Genomic DNA, 15,516 nt, shown 5'->3' on the forward strand with positions numbered 1-15,516 from the left:
CTTGTCCCATATAGGACATGCCCCCCCACCACCATCCTGTTGTGTTTTTTAGGAGAGTCTTGTGATCGACCAGAGCGCTCCCCCCTTGACATCCTCTTCCCCTTTTTCTGGGTGACTTTTGAACCACTGGTGAACTCTCCCCCATCATCCTCTTGCCACATATATTGAGACTTGTTGATCCGCCAGAGCGCTTCCCCCACTGTCCTCTTGCCAGATTTACTGATACCTCTTGTCCTGTCAGAGCGCTCCCTCTCGCAGTCCTCTTTGTTCAGTTTGTAGGGTAGGAGGGGGGATCTCTGATTACAGAAAGGTCCCTTTGTTCTAGGAGACATTCCCTTGCTCCATGCTTCAGGTTGCCCATCTTCCCTCTCATTTTCAATATGCACGTCCATCACCTTCCTCCTCTTCTTTCTTGATCCCTCGACTCCCGGATGAACTCAAATCCTCTTTCTTGATCACTCTTTCTCGTAAGTTCACAACCTTACTTTCCTTTCTTGCTTTCGCCTTTGTGAGCTGCTCCACCCAAACCGAAATGCCCTGAAGACAGAAATAAATACACCCACCCCAGGCCCGTACAGTCACATAGGGGGTGAGTCCGGTCGCTGACGCATCCCCACATCCCACAGCAAGCCCACCTTGCCTTGGCCCCGGCCCCCAGCACAGGCCTTCCCACCAACCCAGCCCCTCCGTAGCAGCCCAGTTTCCCAGCATGCACCCCACAAAGACTTTCTTTGCCAGTCACCCCTGGCACTTACAGCAACACACCACATCAGCATCAAGAGCCCTGGGAGTGGAGAGCTGGCCAGGCCCTCACCCCGGCAGGATCCTCTTCCCCCTCCTTTACCTGCTGGCAGACAGACACCTCCCAAGGGATGACCACCCTGCTCCCTTAACTGCTCCCAAGTCCAAGAGCCCAGCCCCTGCTCACCACCCCCACCTCCCAAAACACAGCCAACAGCCCCTGCTCCCATTTTACCACTTTACCCCCGAGCACGGTTTCTAGGGGTGGGAGGGGGACGCACTTATCACAGATCGTTCCCTGTGCTTAAGGATACATTCTCCTTCTCGCTGGCTCAGGCTGCCCATCTTCCTCCTCACTCTTGACTCGTAGCTCCATCACCTTTCTCCTCTTTTGTCCCCTCCTGACTCACAGGTCCACCACTGTCATCTTCTTTCTTGACTCTGCTTGACTCACAGGTGCGCTCCAATCCTCTTTCGTGATCGCTCTTCTGTGTCAGTACACGGAAGACCGGGCACATGAGAAACTGCAAGAGTCAACAGCATGAGAACAAGCATTAGTGGAAAAATACAAGAACAAAGGACTGTATGCTATGTGATACATCAAGGACAGAGGAGTTGATACAGGATTGATGCATCAAGGACAGAGGGACAGCTTGTGATAGACAAAAAAGGTGTTTATGGCAGTGACTTTGGTGGGAACACAAAACACATCACTTATGTAATGACTAACTTAGCTAATCAACAAATGCTTGAGCAAGCATCATAGCGAGTATAAACGCAAGCCTGAATTTGTAATAAACATCTCTCATTGCACCTTAAAAGAGAGTCCGTACCGCATTCGCTACAAATGGCGCCCTGGAACAGGGACTTTCAGCGTGCCTATAAAGGCAGTAGCCGCTCTGGTAGCGAAGCCCAATCGAACCAGGAAACAGGACCGGGAACCAGGACAGTGCGCGCCCACCACCAACGAAAGGTGAGCGATTGGGAACCATGGGAGGGAAGTTATCCCTTAAGCAAAGACAAACCCTGGATGTCCTTCAACATGCGCTACAAATGCAAAATCAGGATGTATCAGGGGTCTGATTGGTGAGTTTATTACAATGGATTGCTAATCATGTGCTAGACTTTCCTACAACTGGTACATTTCAGTTGGAGACATGGCACAAAGATGAATGAGAATTATATGAACAGGTAACGGCTGGAGATAAAGCTGCTTGCAAATATTCATCTACTTGGGGAAAAATTATGACTACTAAGATACAGGATACAGGACTGATACATCAGGGGCAGAGGGACAGCTTACTATAGAAAAAAATGCGTATATGGCAGTTACATCGCTCATGTAATGTCTAACTTAGCTAAAGAGCAAATGCTTGAGCAAGCATCATAGCGAGTATAAATGCAAACCTGAGTTTGTAATAAATGTCTCTCATGGCACCTTACCGTGAGTCCACGCCAGATTCGCTACACTCTTCCTCATAGGTTCACCACCTTCCTCTCCTTCCTTGCTTTTCCTTTGCACGCTGCTCCACCTGAAGAGAAACACACAGAGGACTGAGCTACACCAGCCCAAGGGCACTACAATCAGACAGGGGCTGAGTCCGGGGGCTGACACCTCCCCACACCCCACAACGAGCCCACCTTGCCTTGGCCCCGGCCCCTCGCACATGCCTTAGAGATATCATAGCTCAGTACAAATCCCCACAGTCCTCACCTGCTGTTTGGTGCTTGCGGAGGGTCACACTCCCTGTGCCCCAGGGCACTGGCCCTACACGGCCAAGCTCGGCAGCGGGACTGTCTGGAGCTGCCGCTGGCTGGTTCTCCAGCTTTAGGGTCACCCGCAGAAGCCCGCTCTCCTCAGCTCTGCACACCCATCCAGTTGCGCCGCCCAGGCAAAGTCAGCTTCACCCTCTGCTCTACACCTCACCTGCAAACAACCAACTCTTCAACTGACAACTGTCCAAAACCCACCGACAAACTCTCCACACCTCAGCCTTTCGTTTGCAACTGCTGCCTCTAGTGCATCTCACAGACAAGCCTTCAAAATCCCCTCATCCTGCAATAACACTCCAGCACTGATCACCTGCGGGAACAACTACCACAATACCATGCAAACACCAACCAGTTCTGGCACGGAAATATCACTTTCTCCTCAAGATTCCACCCTACACCAACTGCTGACAAACACACGCTGTCCTCACCAAAGCCAAACGCTGCAACAACCAGCGACAACTCAAATTTGCGTGGGCGGTGCAAAATTGCAGGGGTGAGCTAACGCAGAGCTGGGCTTGAAAGCTGCAGAGTGTGCACCCTGTGGTATAACGTGGCGAGCTACTGCCATTCTGCCTTCTCCCTGGGAGAAGCGCGTGAGCAGAGGCTGCTTCAAGGCACGATGGGAACGGTTTGGTTCTCCGGGTCTCTCAGGGCGAGAGCGATAAATGTGATCTGTGTCGTGGCGCAGGAACTTCCCGTACACTTGCTCCTCCATTCGGTCTCGGGTGCTGCAAGAGAGGGAGCGAGAGATTCGGGGCAAGATTGACAACCTCGGCGTCCCCGTCCCAGCCACGGGTCACCCAAACCTGCAGACATCCCGGGAGGCCCCCTAAGATTTACACTCCCCTATGCCCCACCCTTGAAGCCTGGACATCGCCAGAACCATAGAGCAAGTATTTCTTGAGGAGGCACCCAAAGGGTCCGTGTTCTCTTTCAGGCAGATGCTAGCGCAAGATTGCAAATCATCTCACAGCTACCAGGAAGGTAAAAAATAACGTCTTGAAATGGGAAAGGAACAGGTATTGTTTCTCTTCATCACCTCCCTCATTGCCACGTTATCAAGGTCTCCCGCAATGTTCCACAGGAAACTTGAAGCTTGGAATTCCTGGTATTCTGAACCTGGGCAAGAAAGGAAGAAAAGCATGAGACTGATCATAAAGAGGGTGGCTGCTCGTAACATGGAAAGAGCAGTAACAAGGTAAAAAGATATCACTTTTCCCTAGAGAGCTCTCAAAGCTGCCTGTTAAGGACAAGAAAAACAAACTTGTGACGGACCATTACTTAAAATCCAAGGCCCAGGAAGCGATCTAATGTACATTGAAACGCGGGCCACGAGACAGTGGAAGTGCCACGAGCTGAGACTGAAGGGACAGAGGATGAATTTCCAAAGAAGTTTAGGTTTCGATGTCAAAACGGAAAATTCTACGTCATTAAAATATAATGCAAAAGTCAGTGTAAAATCAAGTAAGGCAACGACTCCAAATGAACTCCCAGGCGCTTCAGTCACTCAGGAGATCAAAAATGCGGATCATTTCTCACCTGCCCACCTCCCAAACCCCAGCCTATGTCCCCTGCTTCCAGCTTACCTGAGCCCAGATTAAAGGAGGATTTCAGAGGCCATGCCAAGTTCTGCTGCTCCTCGTTCGGGTTGCCAGTCTTCCTCCTCGCTCTGGAATTGCAGGTCAACCGCCTTCCTGTTCTTCTTTGATTGACGCTGAGCTGCCGCGTTACCCGCTACCGTCTGAGCAGATCTCGGGGAGCCTCTGGAACCGCCAGAGCGCTCCCCCCACCAACATTCTCTTGCCTTGTTTTCGGGGTTCCTCTTCACCAGCTGAGGCGCCCTCCCACCCCCCGCCGCCCTCTTACCTTTTTCTAGAGGTCTCTTGAGCCACCAGCAAGCTCCCCCGCACCTTCCCTCAGCGATCTTGGCCCGCCAGAGGCCTGCCCCTCGTCAGCCTCCTCCCCTTTTCCTGGGTGCTGCTTGAACCACTGGTGGGCTCCCCTCCACCATCCTCTCGTCCTTTGTAGGGGAGTCTCGTGACTCACCAGAGCGCTCTCCGCCGTTGCCTTGCTGGGGTTATTGACACCGCTTGACTTGCCAGAGCGCTCCCCCTTGCAGTTCTCTTGTTGGATTTCTTGGGACCTTTTGAACCATTGGAACAACGGGAATGCTCCCCCCCACTGTGACCTTGCCTTTCTTCAGTGCGATCTTGACGTGCTGGAGCACTTCCCCGCGCCGTCCTCTTGCCTTTTACTGGGGAGTCTCTTGAATATCCACAGCACTCCCCCCTGCCATCCTTTACCAGATTTTTTGACACTTCTTGACATCTCGGAGTGCTCTCACTCACCCTTGTCTTGCCTATTTTCAGGGCGCTCCTGTCCCGCTGGATGCTCCTCCCTGCTGTCCTATTGCCAGATAGAGAATTCTCGACCTGTCCCAGCGCTACCCCACCGTCCTTCTGCCTTCTACCTGGGAAGTCACTTGAAGAACTGGAGCACTCCCCCCTGCTGTCCTCTTGCCTTTCTTCACTGAGATTTTGGCCTGCCAGAGCACTCCTCCCTGTTGTCCTCTCACTGGATTTCTTGGGACCTCTTGACCCACTGGGTTTCTCCTCCCGCTGTCCTTTTGCCTTTCTTTAGTACAATCTCAGCCTGCTGGAGCGCTCCCCCTCGCCGTCCTCCTGCTGGATTTCTTGGAACCTCTTGACCCATTAGGGCGTTCCCCCTGCCACCCTCTTGTGTTTTCTGGGGGAGTCTTGTGACCAACCAGAGTGCTCCCCCCCACCATCTTCTTCCCCTTTTCCTGGGTGCTTCTTGATCCACCAGAGTGCTCTCAAAGCTGCCTGTTACCATCCTCTAACCATTCTCTTGCCTTTTTTTGGGGGAATCTTGTGACTCACCAGAGCGTTTTCCACCATTGTCTTGCTGGATTTCTTGACACCGCTTGACCTGTTGGAGCGCTCTCCCTCACAGTTCTCTTGCTGGATTTCTTGGGACCTCTTGAACCACTGGGGAGCTCCCACCTGCCACCTTCTTACCGCATTTATTGAGACTTCCTGATCTGCTGGATTGCTCTCCCCACCGGCCTTCCTCTTGCACTTTTTGGGGGAGTCTTCTTGACACGTCCGAGCGCTCTCCCTCACCCTTGTCTTGCCTCTAGTCAGGGCGCTCTTCTCCCCCTGGAACGCTCCTCCCCGCCATCCTATTGCCAGACTGAGAATTCTTGACCTGCCGCAGTCCTGCCCCGCCATGCTCCTGCCTTCTGCCTGGGAAGTCACTTGAAGAACTGGAGCGCTCTCCCCCGCTGTCCTCTTGCCTTTCCTCAGTGGGATTTTGGCCTGCTAAAGAGCTCCTCCCTGTCGTCCTCTTGCTGGATTTCTCGGTACCTCTTGACCCACTGGGTCTCTCCTCCTGCCGTCCTTTTGCCTTTCCTTAGTACATTCTTGGTCTGCTGGAGTGCTCCCCCCCACCATCCTCTTGCTGGATTTCTCGGGACCCCTTGTCCCATATAGGACATGCCCCCCCACCACCATCCTGTTGTGTTTTTTAGGAGAGTCTTGTGATCGACCAGAGCGCTCCCCCCTTGACATCCTCTTCCCCTTTTTCTGGGTGACTTTTGAACCACTGGTGAACTCTCCCCCATCATCCTCTTGCCACATATATTGAGACTTGTTGATCCGCCAGAGCGCTTCCCCCACTGTCCTCTTGCCAGATTTACTGATACCTCTTGTCCTGTCAGAGCGCTCCCTCTCGCAGTCCTCTTTGTTCAGTTTGTAGGGTAGGAGGGGGGATCTCTGATTACAGAAAGGTCCCTTTGTTCTAGGAGACATTCCCTTGCTCCATGCTTCAGGTTGCCCATCTTCCCTCTCATTTTCAATATGCACGTCCATCACCTTCCTCCTCTTCTTTCTTGATCCCTCGACTCCCGGATGAACTCAAATCCTCTTTCTTGATCACTCTTTCTCGTAAGTTCACAACCTTACTCTCCTTTCTTGCTTTCGCCTTTGTGAGCTGCTCCACCCAAACCGAAATGCCCTGAAGACAGAAATACACCCACCCCAGGCCCGTACAGTCACATAGGGGGTGAGTCCGGTCGCTGACGCATCCCCACATCCCACAGCAAGCCCACCTTGCCTTGGCCCCGGCCCCCCGCACAGGCCTTCCCACCAACCCAGCCCCTCCGTAGCAGCACAGTTTCCCAGCATGCACCCCACAAAGACTTTCTTTGCCAGTCACCCCTGGCACTTACAGCAACACACCACATCAGCATCAAGAGCCCTGGGAGTGGAGAGCTGGCCAGGCCCTCACCCCGGCAGGATCCTCTTCCCCCTCCTTTAGCTGATGGCAGACAGACAAGACACCTCCCAAGAGGTGTCCAGCCCTCTCTCTCAACCACTCATGAGTACAAAAGCCCAGCCTCTACTCACCCACCCCGCCTCCCAAAACCCCACCAGCACCCCCTCGTCCCAGCTGAACAGCAGCCAGTGCTGAAGATCTGGCTCGTGTTGTCGGACACAACCTTCCCATGGATGTCTGGGCCCCTGAGCAGTTTCCAGGGGTGGGAGGGCGCAGTCCTGATTACAGGGAGGTCCCTGTCCCAAGGGGGACATTTTCTTCCTCCTCACTCCTGACTCGCAGCTCCATCACCTTCCTCCTCTTCTTTCTTGATCCCTCCTGACTCGCAGGTCTACCACCGTCATCTTCTTTCTTGATCCCTGTTGACTTGCAGATGCACTCCAATCCTCTTTCTTGATCGCTCTTCCTCGTAGGTTCACCACCTTCCTCTTCTTTCTTGCTTTCGCCTTTGCGAGCTGCTCCACCCGAACAGAGATGCACAGAAAACAAAAATATACCCACCCCAGGCCCGTACAGTCACACGAGGGGGCGAGTCCGGTCGCTGACGCATCCCCACACCCCACCACAAGGCCACCTTGCCTTGGCCCCGGCCCCCCGCACAGGCCTTCCCACCAACCCAGCCCCTCTGTAGCAGCACAGTTTCCCAGCATGCACCCCACAAAGACTTTCTTTGCCAGTCACCCCTGGCACTTACAGCAACACACCACACCAGCATCAAGAGCCCTGGGAGTGGAGAGCTGGCCAGGCCCTCACCCCGGCAGGATCCTCTTCCCCCTCCTTTACCTGCTGGCAGACAGACACCTCCCAAGGGATGACCACCCTGCTCCCTTAACTGCTCCCAAGTCCAAGAGCCCAGCCCCTGCTCACCACCCCCACCTCCCAAAACACAGCCAACAGCCCCTGCTCCCATTTTACCACTTTACCCCCGAGCACGGTTTCTAGGGGTGGGAGGGGGACGCACTAATCACAGATCGTTCCCTGTGCTTAAGGATACATTCTCCTTCTCGCTGGCTCAGGCTGCCCATCTTCCTCCTCACTCTTGACTCGTAGCTCCATCACCTTCTCCTCTTTTGTCCCCTCCTGACTCACAGGTCCACCACTGTCATCTTCTTTCTTGACTCTGCTTGACTCACAGGTGCGCTCCAATCCTCTTTCGTGATCGCTCTTCTGTGTCAGTACACGGAAGACCGGGCACATGAGAAACTGCAAGAGTCAACAGCATGAGAACAAGCATTAGTGGAAAAATACAAGAACAAAGGACTGTATGCTATGTGATACATCAAGGACAGAGGAGTTGATACAGGATTGATGCATCAAGGACAGAGGGACAGCTTGTGATAGACAAAAAAGGTGTTGATGGCAGTGACTTTGGTGGGAACACAAAACACATCACTTACGTAATGACTAACTTAGCTAATCAACAAATGCTTGAGCAAGTATCATAGCGAGTATAAACACAAGCCTGAATTTGTAATAAACATCTCTCATTGCACCTTAAAAGAGAGTCCGTACCGCATTCGCTACAAATGGCGCCCTGGAACAGGGACTTTCAGCGTGCCTATAAAGGCAGTAGCCGCTCTGGTAGCGAAGCCCAAGCGAACCAGGAAACAGGACCGGGAACCAGGACAGTGCGCGCCCACCACCAACGAAAGGTGAGCGATTGGGAACCATGGGAGGGAAGTTATCCCTTAAGCAAAGACAAACCCTGGATGTCCTTCAACATGCGCTACAAACGCAAAATCAGGATGTATCAGGGGTCTGATTGGTGAGTTTATTACAATGGATTGCTAATCATGTGCTAGACTTTCCTACAACTGGTACATTTCAGTTGGAGACATGGCACAAAGATGAATGAGAATTATATGAACAGGTAATGACTGGAGATAAAGCTGCTTGCAAATATTCATCTACTTGGGGAAAAATTATGACTACTAAGATACAGGATACAGGACTGATACATCAGGGACAGAGGGACAGCTTACTATAGAAAAAAATGCGTATATGGCAGTTACATCGCTCATGTAATGTCTAACTTAGCTAAAGAGCAAATGCTTGAGCAAGCATCATAGCGAGTATAAATGCAAACCTGAGTTTGTAATAAATGTCTCTCATGGCACCTTACCGTGAGTCCACGCCAGATTCGCTACACTCTTCCTCATAGGTTCACCACCTTCCTCTCCTTCCTTGCTTTTCCTTTGCACGCTGCTCCACCTGAAGAGAAACACACAGAGGACTGAGCTACATCAGCCCCAGGGCACTACAGTCAGACGGGGGCTGAATCTGGGGGCTGACACTTCCCCACACCCCACAGCGTGCCCGCCTTGCCTTGGCCCCGGCCCCTCACACAGCCCTTCCCCTCAGCTCTGCCCCTCCACTGCAGCACAGCTTCCGCACATGCCCTGCTCAGGCTGGACCCCAGTTTCATGGGTTAGAGATATCATAGCTCAGTACAAATCCCCACGGTCCTCACCTGCTGTTTGGTGCTTGCGGAGGGTCACACTCCCTGTGCCCCAGGGCACTGGCCCTACACAGCCAAGCTCGGCAGCGGGACTGTCTGGAGCTGCCGCTGGCTGGTTCTCCAGCTTTAGGGTCACCCGCAGAAGCCCGCTCTCCTCAGCTCTGCACACCCATCCAGTTGCGCCGCCCAGGCAAAGTCAGCTTCACCCTCTGCTCTACACCTCACCTGCAAACAACCAACTCTTCAACTGACAACTGTCCAAAACCCACCGACAAACTCTCCACACCTCAGCCTTTCGTTTGCAACTGCTGCCTCTAGTGCATCTCACAGACAAGCCTTCAAAATCCCCTCATCCTGCAATAACACTCCAGCACTGATCACCTGCGGGAACAACTACCACAATACCATGCAAACACCAACCAGTTCTGGCACGGAAATATCACTTTCTCCTCAAGATTCCACCCTACACCAACTGCTGACAAACACACGCTGTCCTCACCAAAGCCAAACGCTGCAACAACCAGCGACAACTCAAATTTGCGTGGGCGGTGCAAAATTGCAGGGGTGAGCTAACGCAGAGCTGGGCTTGAAAGCTGCAGAGTGTGCACCCTGTGGTATAACGTGGCGAGCTACTGCCATTCTGCCTTCTCCCTGGGAGAAGCGCGTGAGCAGAGGCTGCTTCAAGGCACGATGGGAACGGTTTGGTTCTCCGGGTCTCTCAGGGCGAGAGCGATAAATGTGATCTGTGTCGTGGCGCAGGAACTTCCCGTACACTTGCTCCTCCATTCGGTCTCGGGTGCTGCAAGAGAGGGAGCGAGAGATTCGGGGCAAGATTGACAACCTCGGCGTCCCCGTCCCAGCCACGGGTCACCCAAACCTGCAGACATCCCGGGAGGCCCCCTAAGATTTACACTCCCCTATGCCCCACCCTTGAAGCCTGGACATCGCCAGAACCATAGAGCAAGTATTTCTTGAGGAGGCACCCAAAGGGTCCGTGTTCTCTTTCAGGCAGATGCTAGCGCAAGATTGCAAATCATCTCACAGCTACCAGGAAGGTAAAAAATAACGTCTTGAAATGGGAAAGGAACAGGTATTGTTTCTCTTCATCACCTCCCTCATTGCCACGTTATCAAGGTCTCCCGCAATGTTCCACAGGAAACTTGAGGCTTGGAATTCCTGGTATTCTGAACCTGGGCAAGAAAGGAAGAAAAGCAAGAGACTGATCATAAAGAGGGTGGCTGCTCGTAACATGGAAAGAGCAGTAACAAGGTAAAAAGATATCACTTTTCCTTAGAGAGCTCTCAAAGCTGCCTGTTAAGGACAAGAAAAACAAACTTGTGACGGACCATTACTTAAAATCCAAGGCCCAGGAAGCGATCTAATGTACATTGAAACGCGGGCCACGAGACAGTGGAAGTGCCACGAGCTGAGACTGAAGGGACAGAGGATGAATTTCCAAAGAAGTTTAGGTTTCGATGTCAAAACGGAAAATTCTACGTCATTAAAATATAATGCAAAAGTCAGTGTAAAATCAAGTAAGGCAACGACTCCAAATGAACTCCCAGGCGCTTCAGTCACTCAGCAGATCAAAAATGCGGACTGCCCACCTCCCAAACCCCAGCCTATGTCCCCTGCTTCCAGCTTACCTGAGCCCAGATTAAAGGAGGATTTCAGAGGCCATGCCAAGTTCTGCTGCTCCTCGTTCGGGTTGCCAGTCTTCCTCCTCGCTCTGGAATTGCAGGTCAACCGCCTTCCTGTTCTTCTTTGATCGACGCTGAGCTGCCGCGTTACCCGCTGCCGTCTGAGCGGATCTCGGGGAGCCTCTGGAACCGCCAGAGCGCTCCCCCCACCAACATTCTCTTGCCTTGTTTTCGGGGTTCCTCTTCACCAGCTGAGGCGCCCTCCCACCCCCCGCCGCCCTCTTACCTTTTTCTAGAGGTCTCTTGAGCCACCAGCAAGCTCCCCCGCACCTTCCCTCAGCGATCTTGGCCCGCCAGAGGCCTGCCCCTCGTCAGCCTCCTCCCCTTTTCCTGGGTGCTGCTTGAACCACTGGTGGGCTCCCCTCCACCATCCTCTCGTCCTTTGTAGGGGAGTCTCGTGACTCACCAGAGCGCTCTCCGCCGTTGCCTTGCTGGGGTTATTGACACCGCTTGACTTGCCAGAGCGCTCCCCCTCGCAGTTCTCTTGTTGGATTTCTTGGGACCTTTTGAACCATTGGAACAACGGGAATGCTCCCCCCCACTGTGACCTTGCCTTTCTTCAGTGCGATCTTGACGTGCTGGAGCACTTCCCCGCGCCGTCCTCTTGCCTTTTACTGGGGAGTCTCTTGAATATCCACAGCACTCCCCCCTGCCATCCTTTACCAGATTTTTTGACACTTCTTGACATCTCCGAGTGCTCTCACTCACCCTTGTCTTGCCTATTTTCAGGGCGCTCCTGTCCCGCTGGATGCTCCTCCCTGCTGTCCTATTGCCAGATTGAGAATTCTCGACCTGTCCCAGCGCTACCCCACCGTCCTTCTGCCTTCTACCTGGGAAGTCACTTGAAGAACTGGAGCACTCCCCCCTGCTGTCCTCTTGCCTTTCTTCACTGAGATTTTGGCCTGCCAGAGCACTCCTCCCTGTTGTCCTCTCACTGGATTTCTTGGGACCTCTTGACCCACTGGGTTTCTCCTCCCGCTGTCCTTTTGCCTTTCTTTAGTACAATCTCAGCCTGCTGGAGCGCTCCCCCTCGCCGTCCTCCTGCTGGATTTCTTGGAACCTCTTGACCCATTAGGGCGTTCCCCCTGCCACCCTCTTGTGTTTTCTGGGGGAGTCTTGTGACCAACCAGAGTGCTCCCCCCCACCATCTTCTTCCCCTTTTCCTGGGTGCTTCTTGATCCACCAGAGTGCTCTCAAAGCTGCCTGTTACCATCCTCTAACCATTCTCTTGCCTTTTTTTGGGGGAATCTTGTGACTCACCGGAGCGTTTTCCACCATTGTCTTGCTGGATTTCTTGACACCGCTTGACCTGTTGGAGCGCTCTCCCTCACAGTTCTCTTGCTGGATATCTTGGGACCTCTTGAACCACTGGGGAGCTCCCACCTGCCACCTTCTTACCGCATTTATCGAGACTTCCTGATCTGCTGGATTGCTCTCCCCACCGGCCTTCCTCTTGCACTTTTTGGGGGAGTCTTCTTGACACGTCCGAGTGCTCTCCCTCACCCTTGTCTTGCCTCTAGTCAGGGCGCTCTTCTCCCGCTGGAACGCTCCTCCCCGCCATCCTATTGCCAGACTGAGAATTCTTGACCTGCCGCAGTCCTGCCCCGCCATGCTCCTGCCTTCTGCCTGGGAAGTCACTTGAAGAACTGGAGCGCTCTCCCCCGCTGTCCTCTTGCCTTTCCTCAGTGGGATTTTGGCCTGCTAAAGAGCTCCTCCCTGTCGTCCTCTTGCTGGATTTCTCGGTACCTCTTGACCCACTGGGTCTCTCCTCCTGCCGTCCTTTTGCCTTTCCTTAGTACATTCTTGGTCTGCTGGAGTGCTCCCCCCCACCATCCTCTTGCTGGATTTCTCGGGACCCCTTGTCCCATATAGGACATGCCCCCCACCACCATCCTGTTGTGTTTTTTAGGAGAGTCTTGTGATCGACCAGAGCGCTCCCCCCTTGACATCCTCTTCCCCTTTTTCTGGGTGACTTTTGAACCACTGGTGAACTCTCCCCCATCATCCTCTTGCCACATATATTGAGACTTGTTGATCCGCCAGAGCGCTTCCCCCACTGTCCTCTTGCCAGATTTACTGATACCTCTTGTCCTGTCAGAGCGCTCCCTCTCGCAGTCCTCTTTGTTCAGTTTGTAGGGTAGGAGGGGGGATCTCTGATTACAGAAAGGTCCCTTTGTTCTAGGAGACATTCCCTTGCTCCATGCTTCAGGTTGCCCATCTTCCCTCTCATTTTCAATGTGCACGTCCATCACCTTCCTCCTCTTCTTTCTTGATCCCTCGACTCCCGGATGAACTCAAATCCTCTTTCTTGATCACTCTTTCTCGTAAGTTCACAACCTTACTTTCCTTTCTTGCTTTCGCCTTTGTGAGCTGCTCCACCCAAACCGAAATGCCCTGAAGACAGAAATACACCCACCCCAAGCCCGTACAGTCACATAGGGGGTGAGTCCGGTCGCTGACGCATCCCCACATCCCACAGCAAGCCCACCTTGCCTTGGCCCCGGCCCCCCGCACAGGCCTTCCCACCAACCCAGCCCCTCCGTAGCAGCACAGTTTCCCAGCATGCACCCCACAAAGACTTTCTTTGCCAGTCACCCCTGGCACTTACAGCAACACACCACACCAGCATCAAGAGCCCTGGGAGTGGAGAGCTGGCCAGGCCCTCACCCCGGCAGGATCCTCTTCCCCCTCCTTTACCTGCTGGCAGACAGACACCTCCCAAGGGATGACCACCCTGCTCCCTTAACTGCTCCCAAGTCCAAGAGCCCAGCCCCTGCTCACCACCCCCACCTCCCAAAACACAGCCAACAGCCCCTGCTCCCATTTTACCACTTTACCCCCGAGCACGGTTTCTAGGGGTGGGAGGGGGACGCACTTATCACAGATCGTTCCCTGTGCTTAAGGATACATTCTCCTTCTCGCTGGCTCAGGCTGCCCATCTTCCTCCTCACTCTTGACTCGTAGCTCCATCACCTTTCTCCTCTTTTGTCCCCTCCTGACTCACAGGTCCACCACTGTCATCTTCTTTCTTGACTCTGCTTGACTCACAGGTGCGCTCCAATCCTCTTTCGTGATCGCTCTTCTGTGTCAGTACACGGAAGACCGGGCACATGAGAAACTGCAAGAGTCAACAGCATGAGAACAAGCATTAGTGGAAAAATACAAGAACAAAGGACTGTATGCTATGTGATACATCAAGGACAGAGGAGTTGATACAGGATTGATGCATCAAGGACAGAGGGACAGCTTGTGATAGACAAAAAAGGTGTTTATGGCAGTGACTTTGGTGGGAACACAAAACACATCACTTATGTAATGACTAACTTAGCTAATCAACAAATGCTTGAGCAAGCATCATAGCGAGTATAAACGCAAGCCTGAATTTGTAATAAACATCTCTCATTGCACCTTAAAAGAGAGTCCGTACCGCATTCGCTACAAATGGCGCCCTGGAACAGGGACTTTCAGCGTGCCTATAAAGGCAGTAGCCGCTCTGGTAGCGAAGCCCAATCGAACCAGGAAACAGGACCGGGAACCAGGACAGTGCGCGCCCACCACCAACGAAAGGTGAGCGATTGGGAACCATGGGAGGGAAGTTATCCCTTAAGCAAAGACAAACCCTGGATGTCCTTCAACATGCGCTACAAATGCAAAATCAGGATGTATCAGGGGTCTGATTGGTGAGTTTATTACAATGGATTGCTAATCATGTGCTAGACTTTCCTACAACTGGTACATTTCAGTTGGAGACATGGCACAAAGATGAATGAGAATTATATGAACAGGTAACGACTGGAGATAAAGCTGCTTGCAAATATTCATCTACTTGGGGAAAAATTATGACTACTAAGATACAGGATACAGGACTGATACATCAGGGGCAGAGGGACAGCTTACTATAGAAAAAAATGCGTATATGGCAGTTACATCGCTCATGTAATGTCTAACTTAGCTAAAGAGCAAATGCTTGAGCAAGCATCATAGCGAGTATAAATGCAAACCTGAGTTTGTAATAAATGTCTCTCATGGCACCTTACCGTGAGTCCACGCCAGATTCGCTACACTCTTCCTCATAGGTTCACCACCTTCCTCTCCTTCCTTGTTTTTCCTTTGCACGCTGCTCCACCTGAAGAGAAACACACAGAGGACTGAGCTACACCAGCCCAAGGGCACTACAATCAGACAGGGGCTGAGTCCGGGGGCTGACACCTCCCCACACCCCACAACGAGCCCACCTTGCCTTGGCCCCGGCCCCTCGCACATGCCTTAGAGATATCATAGCTCAGTACAAATCCCCACAGTCCTCACCTGCTGTTTGGTGCTTGCGGAGGGTCACACTCCCTGTGCCCCAGGGCACTGGCCCTACACGGCCAAGCTCGGCAGCGGGACTGTCTGGAGCTGCCGCTGGCTGGTTCTCCAGCTTTAGGGTCACCCGCAGAAGCCCGCTCTCCTCAGCTCTGCACACCCATCCAGTTGCGCCGCCCAGGC

At 53.0% G+C, this 15,516-nt stretch overlaps 2 long non-coding RNA genes across 4 annotated transcripts; both read right to left on the minus strand.

The window, feature by feature from the left end:
- Window positions 1-29: 29 nt before the first annotated feature.
- Window positions 30-4,621, minus strand: LOC136103306 (uncharacterized). 2 transcript variants are annotated; one of them, XR_010651589.2, is made up of 6 exons: window positions 4,101-4,621; window positions 3,554-3,633; window positions 2,456-3,242; window positions 2,185-2,273; window positions 1,023-1,265; window positions 30-537 (listed from the first exon to the last, which is right to left on the minus strand). It is a non-coding gene; the product is annotated as an uncharacterized lncRNA (long non-coding RNA). The 2 variants fall into 2 exon arrangements; XR_011739899.1 differs by having other exon boundaries at window positions 3,554-4,621.
- A 7-nt stretch (window positions 4,622-4,628) lies between these two features.
- On the minus strand, window positions 4,629-15,509 carry LOC136103384 (uncharacterized). Of its 2 annotated transcripts, XR_011739898.1 has the most exons (9): window positions 15,337-15,509; window positions 15,066-15,154; window positions 13,904-14,146; window positions 10,975-13,422; window positions 10,439-10,518; window positions 9,341-10,127; window positions 8,993-9,081; window positions 7,832-8,073; window positions 4,629-6,549 (listed from the first exon to the last, which is right to left on the minus strand). It is a non-coding gene; the product is annotated as an uncharacterized lncRNA (long non-coding RNA). The 2 variants fall into 2 exon arrangements; XR_010651603.2 differs by lacking the exon at window positions 4,629-6,549 and having other exon boundaries at window positions 7,500-8,073.
- Between the last annotated feature and the right edge of the window lie 7 nt (window positions 15,510-15,516).

The sequence above is a fragment of the Patagioenas fasciata genome, chromosome 7 (genome assembly GCF_037038585.1).
Source record: "Patagioenas fasciata isolate bPatFas1 chromosome 7, bPatFas1.hap1, whole genome shotgun sequence".
Lineage (NCBI taxonomy): Eukaryota > Metazoa > Chordata > Aves > Columbiformes > Columbidae > Patagioenas > Patagioenas fasciata.